The 14,923-nt window shown below is 45.1% G+C and overlaps 1 protein-coding gene and 1 non-coding gene across 4 annotated transcripts in view; one reads left to right on the top strand and one right to left on the bottom strand.

The window, feature by feature from the left end:
* Positions 1-14,923, bottom strand: part of PCGF5 (polycomb group ring finger 5) — a 158,451-nt gene that overhangs the window by 109,188 nt on the left and 34,340 nt on the right. The window contains exon 1 of one of the 3 annotated variants that reach the window (XM_038744362.1): positions 3,854-3,887. The exons of the other annotated variants lie outside the window; for them this stretch is intronic. The gene's annotated coding sequence lies outside the window, so the exon portion shown is untranslated. Of the gene's footprint in view, positions 1-3,853; positions 3,888-14,923 lie in introns of those variants that run through there. 3 annotated transcript variants of the gene reach the window in all.
* LOC119926394 lies at positions 3,706-3,843 on the top strand. The gene has a single exon (XR_005450273.1). It is a non-coding gene; the product is annotated as a small nucleolar RNA SNORA7 (small nucleolar RNA).

Below are 14,923 nucleotides of genomic sequence, written 5' to 3' on the forward strand. Positions count from 1 at the left end.
TACAGTGCTCTACACAAAGTAAGCTCTCAATAAATACCACTGATTCTTTTTATGGTATTTCTTTAGCACTTACTATGTGCCAGGCACTGTACTAAGCACTGGGGGTAGATAAAAGTTCATCAGGTTGGACACAGTCCATACCCCACATGGGGCTCACAGTCTACAAGGTAACTGAGGCACAGAGAAGCTAAGGGACTTGCCTAAGGTCACAAAGCAGATAAGCGACAAAGCAGGATTAGAATCAATCATTCGTATTTATTGAGCGCTTACTGTGTGCAGAGCACTATACTAAGCGCTTAGAAACCAAGTGATTCTGACTCACAGGCCGTGCTCTATCCACTAGGCCACACTGCTTCTCCACTGACTGATTGCTCGATTTACTGTAAGTTAATCGCATTTATGGAGTGCTTACTATAATAATAATAATAATAATAATAATAATGGCATTTATTAAGCACTTACTATGTGCAAAGCACTGTTCTAAGTGCTGGGGAGGTTACAAGGTGATCAGGTTGTCCCAAGGGGCTCACAGTCTTAATCCCCATTTTACAGATGAGGTAACTGAGGCCCAGAGAAGTTAAGTGACTTGCCCAAAGTCACACAGCTGACAAGTGGCGGAGCTGGGATTTGAACACCTGAGCTCTGACTCCAAAGCCCGGGCTCTTTCCATTGAGCCACGCTGCTACTATGTGCAAAGCACTGTACTATGTGCTTGGGAGAGTACAATATATCAGACACATTCCCTGCTCACAACAAGCTTACCGTGTAGAGGGGGAGACACACCTTAATATAAATAAATAAATGACAGGTATGGACATAAGTGCTGCGGGGCTGGGAGGGGGGATAATAAAGGGAACAAATCAGGATGATGCAGAAGGGAGTGGGAGAAGAAGAAAGGAGGGCTTAGTCAGGAAGGCCTCTTGGAGGAGATGTGCCTTCTCTAAGGCTTTGAAGGTGGGGAGAGTCACAGGACTAGATATCAAGAAATCCTGGCTGGGAGACTTCAGGTAAGTTTGTGCTTGTTTGTTAATGGTATTTGTTAACACTCACTCTGTGCCAGGCACTGTACTAAGCACTGGGGTAGATACATGTTAATCAGGTTGGACACAGACCATGACCCACATGGGGCTCACAGTCTTAACCCCCATTCTACCGATAAGGAAACTGAGGTACGGAGAAGTGAAGTGATTTGCCCAAGGTCACACAGACATGTGGTGAAGAAGGGATTAGAACCCAGGTCCTTCTTACTTCCAGGCCCGTGCTCTATCCCCCAGGCAATGCTGCTTCACTTAAGTCACTTAAGTCACTTAACTTCTCAGCCATTCGTTCATTCATTCATTCATTCATTCATTCAATCGCCATGGGAAAGGGACTGAATGCAGGCAGACCTAATTACCTCTACGGATATGGCCCTCTCTAAGGTCACCAATCAATCAATCAATCAATCAATCAATCGTATTTATTGAGCGCTTATTGTGTGCAGAGCTCTGTACTAAGCGCTTGGGAAGTACAAGTTGGCAACATATAGAGACAGTCCCTACCCAAGAGTGGGCTCACAGTCTAGAAGGGGGAGACAGAGAAGAAAACCAAACATACTAACAAAATAAAATAAATAGATGACTCCTATGACACCAATGACTCCTCCTTGCCATGCAACAGCCTACTCCATCCTAATCCTCCTCAACCTTCCTGCTACCTTTGGGAATGTGCCTGTTTATTGTTGTACTGTATTCTCCCATGTGCTTAGTACAGTGCTCAGCACACAGTAAGTGTTCAGTAAATACGACTGAATGAACAAGTGAATGAACGACACTGTGGAGCACCCTCTCCTGGAAACATTACCTAATCTTGGCTTCAGAGACACTATCCTCTTCTGGTTCTCCTTCTATCTCTCTGACCGCTCATTCTCAGTTTCTTTCCCTGCCTCTGCCTCAAGGTTCAATTCTGGGGCCCTTCTAGTCTCCATTTAACCCACTCCCTTGAAGAACTCATTCATTCCCAGGGCTTCAAGTACCACGTCCCCAGCCCCGACCTCTCTCTTCCATAATCCTGCATTTCCTCCTGCCTCCAGGGCACCTCTACTTGGATGTCTTACCGACACCTCAAACTGAACATGTCCAAAATGGAATTCCTCATCTTCTCACCCAAACCCTCTCTTCTTCCTGACTTTCATTCATTCATTATTTATTCAGTCGATCGAATTTATTGAGCACTTACTGTGTGCAGAGCACTGTACTAAGCACTTGGAAAGTACAATTCAGCACTAAAGAGAGACAATCCCTGCCCACACCGGGCTTACAGTTTACGGTGAGAAGAGAGACACCAAAATAAGTAAACAGGCAATAATATAAGTAAATAGAATTATAGGTATATACATATATACATAAGTGCTGTGGGGTGGAGAGGCGGGGAGAGCAATGGGAGCATGTCTAGGTGACTCGGAAGGGATGGGGAGCTGAGGAAAAGGGGGGCTTTCCTATCACCATAGACAACACCACCATCTGCCCTGTCTCACAAGCACACAACCTACGCATTATCCTCAACTCATCTCTCTCATTCGATCCACACATTCAGTGTCATGAAATTCTGTCAGTTCAATCTTGACACAATCTTCAGAATCTGTCCTTTCCTCTCCATCCAAACTGCTACTATGCCGATCCATGCATTTATCAATTTCCACTTTAATGACTAAAAGAGTCTCCTCACTGACCTCCTGGCTCCTGTCTCTCCCCTCTCCAGTCCACATTTCACACTGCCGTCTGAATCATTTTTCTGAAAAACCGTTCGGTTCATATCTCCCCACACCTCAAAAACCTCCAGGGGTTACCCATCTACGTCCACATCAAATAAACTCCTTACCATCAGACAAACTCCTTACCATCAAACTCCTTACCAGTGGCTCTTTACATCAGTGATCCACACGCTCCTCTCCTCTAGTGCCAACTTGCGCTCTACATCGATCTCATCTATCCCGTCACTGACCCCTCGCCCTCCTTCTCCATCCGGCCTGGAACTCCCTTGCCCGTCATATCTGACAGTCCACCGGTCTCCCCACCAACAAAACCCTTCTAGAATCACATCTCCTCCAACAGGCCTTCCCAGACTAAGCCCTCATTTCCCCTACCTGCCATCTCCTTTACGCTGACTATGTTCTTGGCTGCATACCCCTTAAGTGTTTTGATACTCCAGCCCCATAGTATACATGTAAATATCTTTATATTCTACTATTTCCTCTGCCTGTAATGTATTTGAATGCGAGTCTCCCCCTATACATGATAAGCTCCTCATGGGCAGGGATCACACCTAGCAACTCTAAGGGCTCAATACAGTGCTTTGCACACAGTAAGCACTCAATCAAACAATCAATCAATCGATCGTATTTATTAAGTGCTTACTGTGTGCAGAGCACAGTACTAAGCACTTGGGAAGTACAAGTTGGCAACATATAGAGACAGTCCCTACCCAACAGTGGGCTCACAGTCTAGAAGACTCAATAAATGCCACTGATTGATTGACTCATGGGGAGGGACTGTGTCTGTTTCTTGTTATATTGTACTCTTCCACGCACTTAGTACAGTGCCCTGCACACAGTTAAGTGTTCGATAAATGTGCCTGACTGACTGTCTTAGCATAGTGCTTGGCACATAATAAGCACTTAACAAATTCCGTTATAATCATTGTTATGAGTAGTAGTACTACTGAGAGGTCCTCTCAGGGTCACACCTGCAGAGCTTCCAGTACTCTACCAGTTTTGGCTATGGGAGGAACAGTCAGGCAGAGGCCTACCCATGCCATTCTTAGCTTGGGCAGTGGCTAACCAGTGGAAGGCAATCTGCTACAAGTCGAAACTTACCTGTGCTGGGCAGTAGCGGCATGGGAGAGAATCAATGGCAGAGATTCAAGTTGACTGTCTGGAAGAAGGCACCACTTCTGGATTTTTACCAAGAAAATTCTATGGAGCCACTCGTAGAATGATTGCAGATGAAGGTGGGGTGTTCTGGGAGAGATATGTCCGTGGAGTCGCTATGGGTCAGAGACAACTCGGCAGCGTAAGATAAGGCAAGACTATTGAGAGAGGATTCCTCGCTGAACTGGGGGAGCAGCAGTCAAATCCAGGGGGATCCGGGCCACAGAGGATGAGGATAAAAGGGATGGGATTACACAGGATTCCTCTCTAGGCCCTGTCTCCCCAAAGATCTTCCCTCCCCTCTCCCAACTCCCTCCCACCCCTACGTCCACTCTCCAGTCTCTATTCTCCTGCTTGAATCATCTTTCTGAGTCATCATACACATAGGCATCACTCCAATTCCTCAAAAACCTCCATTCATCTTGGCAGCAAACAGAAACTCCCAACCACTGGCTTTGAGACATTCCATCAGTTCTCTCATTCACTCATTCATTCACTCATTCAATCATATTTATTGAGCACTTACTGTGTGCAGAGCACTGTATTAAGTGCTTGGGAAGTACCACTCAGCAACTGAGACAATCCCTGCCCACAACAAGCTCAAAGTCTAGAAGGGGGGGAGACAGACATCAAAACAAGTAAACAGGCATCAGTAGCATCATTATAAATAAATAGAATTATAGATATATACACATCATTAATAAAAATAAATAGAATTATAAATATGTAAACATATATAAACAAGCGCTGTGGTGCGGGGTGGGTAGAGCAGAGGGAGCGGGGCGGGACAATGGGGAGGGGAGGGGGAGCAGAGGAAAAGAGGGGCTTAGCCTGGGAAGGCCTCCTGGAGGAGGTGAGCCTTCAGTAGGGCTTTGAAGGGGGGAAGTGTGCTAGTTTGGCAGATGTGAGGAGGGAGGGCATTCCAGGCCAGAGGTAGGACGTGGACCAGGGGTCGACGGCGGGACAGACGAGAACGAAGCACAGTTAGACGGTTAGTACCAGAGGAGCGGAGTGTGTGGGCTGGGCTGTAGAGGGAGAGAAAGGAGATGAGGTAGGAGGAGGAGAGGTGATGGAGAGCTTTAAAGTCAATAGTGGGGAGTTTCTTCTTGATACTAAGGTTGACAGGCAACCACTGGGGATTTTTGAGGAGAGGGATGGCATGCCCAGAATGTTTCTGTAGAAAGTTAATCCGGGCAGCAGAGTGAATTACAGACTGAAGAGGGGAGAGACAGGAGGTTGGGAGATCAGAAAAGATGCTGATTCAGTAATCCAGTCGGGATATGATGAGTGATTGTACTAACCCTCTTACCCATCCTCTCTCTTTTCTCACGACAACCCAACTGATGCTCTGTTTCTCCCAAGTTCACTTTCTCCCTGTGCCTTGTTCTCTCCCACCTTTGACCCCTGGCTCCCGCCTTTTCTCCAGCCTGGAACTTCCCACCCCTTCAAATCCAGCATGGCCTAGTGGATAGAGCACCAGTCTGGGAATCAGAAGGACCTGGGTTCTAATCCCTGCTCCACCACTTGTCTACAGGGTGATCTTGGGCAAAACACTTCACTTCTCTGCGCCTCAGTTCCCTCAACTGTAAAATAGGATTAAGACTGTGAGCCCTCTGTGGACCAGGGACTGTGTCCAACCTGATTAGCTTGTATCTTCCCCAGTGCTTGAAACAGTCCCTGGCACATAGTAAGCGCTTAACAAATACCACTATTATTATCCAACAGAATACAGCAATCCCTATCTTCAAAACCCTTGTGAAATCCCGCCTATTCCAGGACACTTTCCCTGATCGATTTTGCTTCTCCCCAGCTCACATCCTCCCTACTAACAACTCAACAATGGCAGAACTGCAACCTTTTTGCCCTCACTACTTCTCTTTCCATCTTAGTTCCTTCTAGACTGTTCCCCCTTCTAGACTGTGAGCCCACTGCTGGGTAGGGACTGTCTCTACATGTTGCCAACTTGTACTCTCCAAGCGCTTAGTACAGTGCTCTGCACACAGTAAGTGCTCAATAAATACGATTGATTGATTGATATTATTTTATATTCTATTAGAATACCTCTACCTCCTATGCGTAATTTATGTTTGCCTCCCCTGCCACCCTGTAAGCTCCTCGTGGGTGGAGAGTGTGACATTCTTTTCTATTGCATGCTCCATAAAACACTTAATAAAGTGCTCTGTGCACAATATTCAACAATATTCACTAAATTAATCAATGGTATTCATTGAGTGCATACTGTGAGCAGAGCACTGTACTACACATTTGGGAGAGTACAACAAAACAGAGTAGACATATTTCCTGCCCACATAAATGCTGATGAAAGATGAATTGAGTCCAAGGATACTGTAGGCTCATTGTGGGAAGGGAATGTGTTTGTCTGTTGCTATACTGTACTCTCCCAAGCGCTTAATATAGTGTTCTGCACACAATAAGAGCTCAATAAATACGACTGAATGAATGGGACGAGGTGGTCTTTTTTGGGGGTCTCAGATGCGGTGCGGCCAGCCAGAGAAATGTGACAACAGTCCCACTGAATTAATTAATTAATTAACTACAGTATTTGCCAAGTGCATTCTATGTGACAAGCACTGTTCATTTATTTGTGCATTTATTCAGTTGTATTTATTGAGTGATTACTGTGTGCCTCTGCACACACTGTGCACACAGCGCACACACTGTGCCAAAGCTTGGAAAAGTCTATGAGCCCGTTGTTGGCAGGGATTGTCTCTATTTGTTGCTGAATTGTACTTCCCAAGAGCTTAGTACAGTGCTCTGCACACAGTAAGTGCTCAATAAATACCACTGAATGAATGAATACAACAATAAATAATGATGGAATTTTGTTAAGTGCTTACTATGTGCAAAGCACTGTTCTAAGCGCTGAGGTAGATACAAGTTAGCTTGTCCCATGTGGGGCTCACAGTCTTAATCCCCATTTTACAGATGAGGTAACTGAGGCACAGAGAAGTTAAGTGACTTGCCCAAAGTTACACAGCTGATAAGTGGTAGAGCCGGGATTAGAACCCATGCCCTCTGACTCCCAAGCCCGGGCTCTTTATACTGAGCCACGCTCACATTCCCTTCTTACACAATGAGGCAGACACGTGTTAATCAGGTCTGACATAGTCCCTGTCTCACATGGGGCTCACAGTCCGTACAAGGGAGAACAGTCATTGAATCCCCCATTTTACAGTTTGAAGGAACGGAGAAGCTAGGTGACTTGACCAAGGTCACAGAGCCGGAATTAGAACCCAGGTCCTCTGATTCCCAGGCCTGGGCTCTTTCCACCAGCCCAGGCTAGAGTCGCTATTGTGGATGATTGCTCGATCAATCAATCAGTGGTATTTTTAATCATGATAATAATAATAATAATAATAATAATGTTGGCATTTGTTAAGCGCTTACTATGTGCAAAGCACTGTTCTAAGCGCTGGAGGGGATACAAAGTGATCAGGTTGTCCCATGTGGGGTTCACAGTCTTAATACCCATTTTACAGATGAGATAACTGAGGCTCAGAGAAGTTAAGTGACTTGCGCAAGGTCACACAGCAGACATGGGGCGGAGTCGGGATTCGAACCCATGACCTCTGACTCCAAAGCCCTTGCTCTTTCCATTGAGCCACGCTGATATCTGTTAAGCGCTATGTGCCAGGCACTGAGTGCTTATTTTGTGGAGAGCATTAAACCAAGTCCTCAGCAGAGTACAATAGAGTTGGTAGACATGATCCCTGTCCTCAAGGAGTTTACAGCCTATGGGGGAGACAGGTAAGGAAGCAGCGTGGCTCAGGGGAAAGAGCACGGGCTTAGGAGTCAGAGGTCATGGGTTCTAATCCTGGCTCCCCAATTTCTCAGCTGTGTGACCTTGGGCAAGTCACTTCACTTCTCTGTGCCTCAGTTCCCTCATCTGTAAAATGGGGATTAAGACTGTGAGCCTCACGTGGGATGACCTGATTATCTTGTATCCCCCCCCACTCAGTGCTTAGAACACTGCTTTGCACATAGTAAGTGCTTAACAAATACTATCGTTATTATTATTATTATTGTTAAGGGTAGGTGCATAAGAGCTGTGATGGAGGGGTAGGGGGAAGAGAGGAAAGACTGAAGCGCTTAGTAGGAGGGAAGAAGCGTATGGGAGAAGCAGAAAGAAGGGAAACGAGGGTTCTGAAGAACAGTGACTGCCGGAAACCTCTGCCTAATAATAATAATAATGATGGTATTTGTTAAATGCTTACTATGTGCTTAACACTGTTCTAAGCGCTGACTAATCAGTCCCTGTCCGTCATGGGGCTCCCAGTCTTAATCCCCACTTTACAGATGAGGTGACTGAGGCCCAGAGAAGTTAAGTGAGTTGCCCAAGGTCAGACAGCAGATGTGGGCCCGTTGTTGGGGAGGGACCGTCTATGTTGCCGACTTGTACTTCCCAAGTGCTAAGTACAGTGCTCTGCACACAATAAATGCTCAATAAATACGATTGAATGAATGAATGAATAAAGCGGTGGAGTCAGGATTAGAACCCAGGTCCTTCTGGCTCCCAAGCCCATGCTTTATGCACTAGGCCACATAGCTTCTCTGGTTCTTCACAGCCTGGAGCTCAGCCTTTACATAGAGGGTCAACAGCTTCCTACATGCTACAGAGTGGCTGATGAGCTCTTGGAAAAGTCTTCTAAGAGGCCATCACAGCTCCCCAGAAGCTCTGTCTGTCAGCCTGGAATGGGAACCACCAAGCTGACCGAGAAACCAACTGTGCTGTTTGGCTGCTGCTTTGCAATGAACTAAAATCAATCAATCAATCATATTTACTTAGCACTTGTGCAGAGCGTTCATTCATTCATTCAATCATATTTATTGAGCACTTACTGTGTGCAGAGCACTGTACTAAATGCTTGGGAAGTGAGAAGTACAAGTTGGTAAACATATAGAGACGGTCCCTACCCAATAACGGGCTCACAGTCTAGAAGGGGGAGACAGACAACAAAACAAAACATATTAACAAAATAAAATAAATAGAATAGTTAATATGTACAAGTAAAATAAATAGAGTAATAAATCTGTACAAACATATATACAGGTGCTGTGGGGAGGGGAAGGAGGTAGGGCGGGGGGATGGAGAGGGGGAGAGGAAGGAGGGGGCTCAGTCTGGGAAGGCCTCCTGGAGGAGGTGAGCTCTCAGTAGGGATTTGAAGGGAGGAAGAGAACTAGAGAGTTAGAGAGCACTCTACTAAGCGTTTACTAAGCTTCTAGACTGTAAGCCCACCTTCTAGACTGTGAGCCCACTGTTGGGTAGGGACCGTCTCTATAAGTTGCCAACTTGTACTTCCCAAGCACTTAGTACAGTGCTCTGCACACTGTAGGTGCTCAATAAATACAATTGATTGATTGATTGATTGATTGGGAAAGTACAATATAGCAGAGTTGGTAGACACTTTCCCTGCCCACAAGCACTCATATTATATGTTTGCGTTTGTGCACATGTGCATGCGCACTCACACAAATAGAGACCAAAAACAAAGTACCTATTGGATTGTTGTCATTTTCCTCAGACCTACCAGGTTATACAGTAAGGAGGGCTTGCTCTTAAGTTGCTTAACATAGTTTTAAAAGAAATGGGACATGGTTACATTTTTCAAATTCTGTTTCATTCATTCATTTAATCGTATTTATTGAGCACTTACTGTGTGCAGAGCACTGTACTAAGCGTTTGGGAAGTACAAGTTGGCAACATTCATTCATTCATTCATTCATTCAATTGTATTTATTGAGCACTTACTGTGTGCAGAGCACTGTACTAAGCGCTTGGGAAGTACAAGTTGGCAACATACAGAGACGGTCCCTACCCAACAGTGGGCTCACAGTCTAGAAGGGGGAGACAGAGAACAAAACCAAACATATTAACAAAATAAAATAAATAGAACATATATGTACAAGTAAAATAAATAAATAGAGTAATAAATAAGTACAAACATATATACATATATACAGGTGCTGTGGGGAAGGGAAGGAGGTAAGATGGGGGGGATGGAGACGGGGACGAGGGGTCCCTTCTGCATCTCTCTTGTACTTGTATTTGTACCCTTTAGTCACCTCACTCTCTGCCCCATAGCACTTACGGACATATCTGTGATGTATTTATTTAAATTGACGCCTGTCTCCTCCTCAAGACCATAAGCTACTTGAGGGCATGTAACGGGTCTACCAACTCTGTTTCATTGTACTCTCTCAAGCTCTCGGTACAGTGCTCTGTATGGGGTATGTGCTCGATAAATATGATTGATTGATTGATCTTTATTTTAACCTCGGCCCTACTATTTCCTCCGCTTTACCTTCCCATCACCATAGTAATAATAACAACGATGGCATTTGTTAAGTGCTTACTATGTGCAATGCACTGTTCTAAGCGCTGAGGGGTGTACAAGGTGATCAGGTTGTCACCTGGGGCTCACACTTAATCTCCATTTTACAGATGAGGTAACTGAGGCTTAGAGAAGTTAATCAATCAATCAATCAATCAATCAATCGCATTTATTGAGCACTTACTATGTGCAGAGCACTGTACTAAGCGCTTGGGAAGTACAAATTGGCAACACATAGAGACAGTCCCTACCCAACAGTGGGCTCACAGTCTAAAAGAAGTTAAGTGACTTGCCCAAGGCCACACAGCAGGCATGTGGTGGAGCATGGATTCGAACCCATGACCTCTGACTCCCAAGCCCATGCTCTTTCCACTGAGCCATGCTGCTTCACTGTACACACCACCATCCTCCCTGTCTCAAAAGCCTTGGCACCATCCTCAACACATCTCTCTCTCTCAACCATATCGTCAGTCTGACACCAAATCCTGCTGGTTTTACCTTCCCCAAACCTCTAGAATCTGCCCTTCCCTTTCCACCCAAACCACACTGATCCTAGCACTTATCCTATCCCGCCTTGATTACTGTATGAGCCTCCTTGTTGACCTGCCTGCTTCCCACCTCTCCTCTCTCCAGGCCTTACTTCGCGCTGTTTTTCCAGATCGTTTTTCTAAGAAACTTTCAGTCCATATCCCCCAACTCAAGAAACTCCAGTGGTTGCCAATCTAATTCTACATCAAACAGAAACTCCCATGCATTGGCTTTAAAGGACTCAATCACCTTGCCCCACTGTACCTTACCTTGTTGATTTTCTACTACCACCTCTAATGCATACCTACTCCTGAACCTCAATTCCATCTATCTCATCGCCAACCCAGGCCACATCCTCCCTCTGGCCCGGAATTCCCTCCCCGTTCATGTTCCACAGACTACCACTCTCCTCGCTTTCAAAGCCCTTCTAAAATCATAACTCCTCCAACAAGGCCCTCATTTCCTTTATTCACTTCGGTGTCATCTATGAACTTGGATTCAAAGCCCCTAAGCACTTCGTACTCATCCCACCCCGAGCCCCACATCCCTTATGTACGTATTCTTAGAGTAGCAGCGTGGCTTGCTGGAAAGAGCCAGGGCTTTGGAGTCAGAGGTCATGGGTTCCAATCACAGCTCCGCCAATTGTCAGCTGTGTGACTTCGGGCAAGTCGCTTCACTTCTCTGTGCCTCAGTTCCCTCATCTGTAAAATGGGAATGAAGACTGTGAGCCCCCCGTGGGACAACATGATCACCTTGTAACCTCCCCAGTGCTTAGAACAATGCTTGGCACATAGTAAGCTATTCTATTTATTTTATTTTGTTAGTATGTTTGGTTTTGTTCTCTGTCTTCCCCTTTTAGACTGTGAGCCCACTGCTGGGTAGGGACTGTCTCTATATGTTGCCAACTTGTACTTCCCAAGCGCTTAGTACAGTGCTCTGCACACAGTAAGTGCTCAATAAATACGATTGATGATGACGATGATAGTAAGCACTTAATAAATGCCATCACTATTATTATTATATTCTTATACTTTCCCATTTCCCCTCTCTGTACTTTATTTTAATGTCTGCCTCCCCCTCTAGATTGTAAGCTACTTGTGGGCAGGGATCATGTTTACCAACACTATTGCACTGTACTCTAGACTGTAAGCTCGTTGTGGGCAGGGAACATGGCTACCAACTGTTATACTGTATTCTCCCAAGAACTTAGTACAGTGTTCTGCACACAGCAAGCACCCAATAAATACAATCGATTGATTGCTCTCCCAAGTGCTTAGTACAGTGCTCTGCACGAAATAAGTGCTCAATACATTCCACTGAATGAATAAATAAATGAATGAACTATGTGTTAATAACTTTTACCTGACTAGTTCCTTCATCCATGTGTAAACTACTGAAGATGAGTAACTGGGTGTTGGAATAATAATAATAATAACATTAATAGCGGTTCTAAGCACTTACCTTGTGCCAGCACTGTACTCTAGACTCTAAGCTCGTTGTGGGAAGGGAACATGTCTACCAACCCTGTTATATTGTATTCTCCCAAGCACTTAATACAGTGTTCTGCACACAGAAAGCACCCAATAAATATGATCGATTGATTGCTCTCCCAAATCCTTAGTAAAGTGCTCTGCACAAAATAAGTGCTCAATAAATTCCACTGAATGAATGAATAAATGAATGAACTATGTGTTAATAACTTTTGTCTGACTAGTTCCTTCATCCATGTGTAAACTACTGAAGATACTGAAGATGAGTGATCGGGCATTTGAATAATAATAATAATAATAATAATAATAATAATAATAATAATAATAATAATGATAAGATTAATAGTGGTTCTAAGTACTTACCTTGTGGCAGCACTATACCAAGTGCAGGAGTAGATACAAGCTAATCATGTTCCACATGAGGCTCACAGTCTAAATAGAAGGGAGAACAATTACTAATCCCTATTATGCAGATAAGAGATCTGAGGCACAGAGAAGTTAAGTGACTTGCCCAAGGTCACACAGAAGATAAGTGGTGGACCTGGGATTACAACCCAAGTCCTCTAACTCCCAGGCTCATGCTCTATCCACTAGGCCACACTGCTGTGAGCCCGTTGTTGAGTAGGAACCGTCTCTATATGTTGCCAACTTGTACTTCCCAAGCACTTAGTACAGTGCTCTACACACAGTAAGCACTCAATAAATAAGATTGAATGAATGAATGAATGCTTCTGCTGCACTTTCCCAACCCCCTAAGCACAATGCTTTGCACTCAAGAGCCACTCAATATGTGTCATTAATTTTCTGATGAATTCAAGGGAGCACTGAATTGTGTTAAATTGTACTCTCCTAAATGCTAAGCACAGTGCACTGCACCCAGAAAGCACTCAATAAATATGATTGAACTCTGAAATAACTAATCAGTAAGATTTATTCAGCATTTATAAAGCTGACTGCCCCAAACTGAGGTCAGAGTAGCTCATTACCTCTATTATTATTCATTCAATTGTATTTATTGAGCACTTACTGTGTGCAGAGCACTGTACTAAATGCTTAATAATAATAGTATTTGTTAAGTACTTACTATGTGCCAAGCACCATTGTAAGTGCTGGGGGGGATACAAGATAATCAGGTTGTCCCATATGGGGCTCACAGTCTTAATCCTCATTTTATGGATGAGGTAACTGAGGCACAGAGAAGTTACGTGACTTGCCCAAAGTCACACAGCTGACAAGTGGCGGAGCTGGAATTAGAACCCATGACCTTTGACTCCCAAGCCTGTGCTCTTTCCACTGAGCCATGCTGCTTTCCTATTATTATTAAATTGTGCCAGCACTGTACTAAGTGCTGGGGTAGATACAAGCTAATCAGCTCCCACATGAGGCTTGCACTAAAAAGAACAATACAAGAACAAGACTCAGACTCTGTCCTCTCCTGGTTCTCCTCTTATCTCTCTGGCCATTCATTCTCAATCTCCTTTGCGGGCTCCTCTTCCCCCTCCTATCCCCTTACTGGAGGGGTTCCTCAAGGGTCAGTTCTTGGTCCCCGTCTGTTCTCTATCTACACTCACTTCCTTGGTGAACTCATTCGCTCCCACGGCTTCAACTATCATCTCTACGCTGATGACACCCAAAATCTACATCTCTGCCCCTGCTCTCTCTCCCTCCAGGCTCGTGTCTCCTCCTGCCTTCAGGACATCTCCATCTGGATGTCTGCCCACCATCTAAAACTCAATATGTCCAAGACTGAACTCCTTATCTTCCCCCCCAAACCCTGCCCTCTCCCTGACTTTCCTGTCACTGTTGACAGCACTACCATCTTTCCCGTCTCACAAGCCTGCAACCTTGGTGTCATACTCGACTCTGCTCTCTCGTTCACCCCCCACATTCAATCCGTCACAAAACCTGCCGGTCTCACTTCCACAACATCGCCAAGATCCGCCTTTCCTCTCCATCCAAACCGCTACCTTGCTGGTTCAATCTCTCATCCTATCCCGACTGGATTACTGCATCAGCCTCCTCTCTTATCTCCCATCCTCCTGCCTCTCCCCACTTAAATCTATATTTCACTCTGATGCCTGGATTATTTTTGTGCAGAAATGCTCTGGGCATGTTACTCCCCTACTCAAAAATCTCCAGTGGCTGCCTGTCAACCTAGGAATCAAGCAAAAACTCCTCACTCTCGGCTTCAAGGCTGTCCATTACCTCACCTCCTCCTACCTCACCTCCCTTCTCTTCTTCTACAGCCCAGCCCACACTCTCTGCTCCTCTGCCGCTAACCTCCTCACTGTACCTCATTCTCGCCTGTCCCGCCGTCGACCCCCGGCCCACATCCTCCCCTGGCCTGGAATGCCCACCTGCCACACATCCACCAAGCTAGCTCTCTTCCTCCCTTCAAAGCCCTACTGAGAGCTCACCTCCTCCATGAGGCCTTCCCAGACTGAGCCCCCTTTTTCCTCTCCTCCTCCCCATCCCCCCACCCTACCTCCTTCCCCTCCCCACAGCACTTTTATATATATTTGTACAGATTTATTACTCTATTTTACTTGTACATATTTACTATTCTATTTATTTTGTTAATGATGTGCATATAGCTTTAATTCTATTTGTTCTGACGATTTTGACACCTGTCTACGTGTTTTGTT

The sequence above is a fragment of the Tachyglossus aculeatus genome, chromosome 3 (genome assembly GCF_015852505.1).
Source record: "Tachyglossus aculeatus isolate mTacAcu1 chromosome 3, mTacAcu1.pri, whole genome shotgun sequence".
Classification (NCBI taxonomy): Eukaryota; Metazoa; Chordata; class Mammalia; order Monotremata; family Tachyglossidae; genus Tachyglossus; species Tachyglossus aculeatus.